The 4,371-nt window shown below is 47.3% G+C and overlaps 1 long non-coding RNA gene across 1 annotated transcript; it reads left to right on the top strand.

Moving 5' to 3' along the window:
* Positions 1-262: 262 nt before the first annotated feature.
* On the top strand, positions 263-1,896 carry LOC146693372 (uncharacterized). Its single transcript, XR_014923855.1, has 3 exons — positions 263-455; positions 600-882; positions 1,010-1,896. It is a non-coding gene; the product is annotated as an uncharacterized LOC146693372 (long non-coding RNA).
* Positions 1,897-4,371: the final 2,475 nt, after the last annotated feature.

The raw sequence follows: 4,371 nt of genomic DNA, 5'->3' as shown, positions 1-4,371 counted from the left end.
CACACCAATCAGAACCTGCGATGGATAGATAAAAGGGCCAAAGTCAGCTCATTCAGGTTTGAAACAATGGATCCAAAGAGATGCAAAGGAAGAGGACGTGGTGAAAGAGGAGGACGTGGTGGAGGAGGAGGACGTGGTGGAGGAGGAGGACGTGGTGGAAGAGGAGGAGGAGGTGGTCTAGGACAACAGGAAGGTGGTGGAGGAGGAGGGAGAGGTGGAGGAGGTGGAGGAGGAGGAGGACGTGGTGAAGGAGGTGGAGGTGGAGAACGACGGCGACAAGGAAGGGGAAGAGCAAGGGCAAGAAGACAGTCAGTCTCGGATGAAATTCGAGCCACTTTAGTTGACCATGTCCTTGTCCATGGGATGACTATGAGGGAGGCTGGGCAACGAGTACAACCAAATTTGAGTCGCTTCACTGTTGCCTCCATCATCAGAACCTTCAGGGAGGAAAACAGGTAGGTGTACTTGCAGTAAGACTGCTTTGTACAGTAATGTTTAAGTTACTGAACTTATGTGTCTTGAGTTTCAGTATGTTTCCATTATTTGCCTGTAAAATGAATGTGTGACAGTTACAGTAATGAGTGCTTCTATTTTTGTAGGACACAGAGATGACCACCTGGTGGAGGCAGGTTAAGGCTTTTGTCGGAGGAGCAAGAGAGGGAACTTGTAAACATGGTAATTGCAAATAATGTAATCCGCCTGCAAGAGATTCAAAGGAGAGTGATTGAGGATGATCATCTTTTTCGAGGCATAAATGCCATCAGCCTCTCCACAATTGACCGCATCCTCCGAAAGAATCAATTCCGGATGAAACAGGCATACCGAGTCCCTTTCGAACGAAACTCTGACAGAGTGAAAAACCAACGTGTGGAATATGTTCAGGTATGAGTTTTGATACTGTATAAAGTATTGTGTACCATCACAGCATGGCAGTTTATGCTGCCATTTCAGCACTCTTGAACTGTGGTTCAGGGTACCGATTGACTCTACTGTGTTATGTGTTTTGCAGAGAATCTTTGAGATTGAAGGACGGCCTGTTCCCCATGAAATAATCTTTGTGGATGAGGCAGGTTTTAACCTGACCAAAAGAAGGAAAAGGGGGAGGAACATAATTGGCCATCGGGCTATTGTAAATGTCCCTGGTCAGCGTGGGGGGAATGTCACTATGTGCGCAGCCATCAGCCAACGAGGGGTACTCCACCGCCATGCCGTACTAGGACCCTATAACACTATGCTTCTCCTTGCTTTTCTTGATGGTTTAAGACAACATATGTTCCAGCTGGACTACAGGGAACCAGCACAGCCAGAGCAGCCTCACTACGTTGTTGTGTGGGATAACGTCAGCTTCCATCGCGCTGCTCTGGTTCGTGACTGGTTTACCAATAACCCAAGGTTTTCTAATATCTTTCTGCCTGCATACTCTCCCTTTCTAAACCCGATAGAGGAGTTATTTTCGGCATGGCGGTGGAAAGTGTATGACCGAGAACCTTATGTCCGTGTTCACCTCCTTCAGGCCATGGAAGAGGCCTGCCTAGACATATCAGTAGATGCATGCCAGGGGTGGATCAGGCATGCAAGAGGATTTTACCCCCGCTGCCTGGCTAGGGCCAATATAGCCTGTGATGTGGATGAGATTCTCTGGCCTGACCCAGACCAAAGACAAGATGCTGAGGTGGAATAATGTTTTTTGGTGTGTGTTGTACTGTATAGTACATGAATAAAAATGTGCCACTGTACATACATTGGTTGCGTCTTTTGTGTTTATCATGTGAAAAGGTTTTTGAAGGGGAGAACCATAAGCAACCTAATTGTTTTGGAACTATTGTTTTGAATTAATTGTACCAGTGTGCAAAACTCTGTTGTAGTGTGTGTGTTTTTGAGGGCTTGTGTTTGATGTCTGAGGGCAAAGTTTGGTTTTTCAGCAAGAGTGAATAGTTTTGAGTGTAGAGCTTCATTTTGACCTGGAAATAGGATGTTTGGGAAATTGAGTGAGATGTTATGGATTTGTGTTTACTGTTGTGAGAATATGAGGCGTAGTTTCAAGAAATGTGTTTTAGCAATCGAGAAAAACTGTAAGATATTTAATTCTGAATTTATAATTAAATGTAGTCCCATCATTACTTGTTATCAAAAGACCGTATCAACTGAAGTCTCTAAAGAGTCTCCATCAGATTCCTCAAATGGCTGCCTCCATCTGTCTGGACAAATAATTGATTTGCCTCTGTGGTGTTATTCGCTGTGGAGGCGAACACAAATAACCTGAATGATGGCAACATTCGACCTGAAGTGGCAGTCAGAGCAAATGGTGTTTCACTAGTTTTTAATGGCTATTTTACAGTTTGTAAATTTTCTTTTGTATTCAACATAGAGTATGCTGTGAATGAAATGAAGTGAATGACTCATCCACTCGGGTTATTTATAGAGCGAGGGACAAAGCAGCTCCAGCAATGAGGGGAAGATGTCATAAAATGATAAGTGTTAACGCACAGCTTCCTGCGTCCACAGCGCAGATTAATTAAAAGTAGAAAGAAAAGAAAAATAATGTCAAAGGAAGAGCAACGAGCCCTGCAGTCACCAACAGGTCATGCTTTCTAACCCATTTGAGCATTTACTGTTTTTGTCACTGCTCAAGAGTCATGTACGACCACGCCTATTGCTGCAAAAACACGTTAATCTTTTCTTTGCCTGCATCATCTTTTCAACATCTACACTCACTTGTAAACACAGTTGAGCAAAAGATACAACCCTATTACTGACTCAGTTATTTCTTTCATTACAATCTTTCAGTAATGCTCACCACCAGTGAGGGTAGGGCTGCTTGGACAATCTGTTCTTCTCTCTTCTATTTGAAAATTAAATGTCAAAATGTATTTGTTTGTACTCTCCAGAAGCTCACAGGGAAGCTTTTTACTAACGCACAGCCTAGTGAGGAGGAGGACATCGACTAAGCCTTCCAAAATCCTTACATCACTGTTGGAGAAAAAAAACATCAATATTGAAATGTGTTATCAGGTGAAACAGTATGTTTGCTCAGGCTTACACACAATGCCACAGTTCAGGGAAGGTGCTTGAGTGAACACAAGCTGACAGCTGCTGGCTGAAATCCTAAAGGATTGTAAATCTGAACTCAAAATGTAGCAGTTCAGTTTTATTTATTTAGCGCCAAGTCACCTCAAGGCACTTTATATTGTAAGATAAAGAACCTACAACATCCATCCATCCATCGTCATCCACTTTATCCGAGGCCGGGTCGCGGGGGCAGCAGCCTAAGCAAAGAGGCATAGACCTCCCTCTCCCCAGCCACCTCCTCCAGCTTATCCGGGGGAATACCAAGGCATTCCCAGGCCAGCCGAGAGATATAATCTCTCCAGCGTGTCCTGGGTCTGCCCCGGGGCCTCCTCCCGGTGGGACATGCCTGGAACACCTCACCCAGGAGGCGCCCAGGGGGCATCCTTGTCAGATGCCCGAACCACCTCAGCTGGCTCCTTTCGATGTGGAGGAGCAGCGGCTCTACTCTGAGCCCCTCCCGGATGGCCGAACTTCTCACCCTATCTCTAAGGGAGAGGCCAGCCACCCTTCGGAGGAAGCTCATTTCTGCCGCTTGTATCCGCGATCTCGTTCTTTCGGTCACTACCCACAGCTCGTGGCCATAGGTGAGGGTAGGGACGTAGATCGACCGGTAAATTGAGAGCTTCGCTTTTACACTCAGCTCCCTCTTCACCACGACGGACCGGTGCAGCGTCCGCATTACTGCAGCTGCAGCCCCAATCCGTCTGTCGATCTCCGGCTCCCTTCTCCCATCACTCGCGAACAAGACCCCGAGATACTTGAACTCCTCCACTTGGGGCAGGAACTCATCCCCGACCCGAAGTGGGCACTCCACCCTTTTCCGGCTGAGAACCATGGCCTCAGATTTGGAGGTGCTGATCCTCATTCCCGCTGCTTCACACTCGGCTGCGAACCGTTCCAGTGCGAGCTGGAGGCCTTCACCCGATGAAGCCAACAGAACCACATCATCCGCAAAAATCAGAGATGAGATTCCGAGGCCACCAAAGCGAAAGCCCTCCGCCACTTGGCTGCGCCTAGAAATCCTGTCCATAAAAATTATGAACAGAACCGGAGACAAAGGGCAGCCCTGGCGGAGCCCATCACCCACCAGGAACGAGTTCGACTTATTGCCAGCAATGCGAACCAAGCTCTTGCAACGGTTGTATAGGGATCGAATGGCCCGTAGCAATGGGCCAGACACCCCATACTCCCGCAACACCTCCCACAGGACACCCCGAGGGACACGGTCGAATGCTTTCTCCAAGTCCACAAAACACATGTAGACTGGTTGGGCAAACTCCCATGCACCCTCAAGTATCCTGG

This window comes from Copadichromis virginalis, linkage group LG14 (assembly GCF_057382275.1).
Source record: "Copadichromis virginalis isolate Kocher_CV1m ecotype Utaka linkage group LG14, C_Virginalis_male_GT1.1, whole genome shotgun sequence".
In the NCBI taxonomy this organism is placed as follows: domain Eukaryota; kingdom Metazoa; phylum Chordata; class Actinopteri; order Cichliformes; family Cichlidae; genus Copadichromis; species Copadichromis virginalis.
The sequence above is the reverse complement of the archived record's forward strand: the minus strand, read 5'-3'. Positions and strand labels throughout refer to the sequence as shown.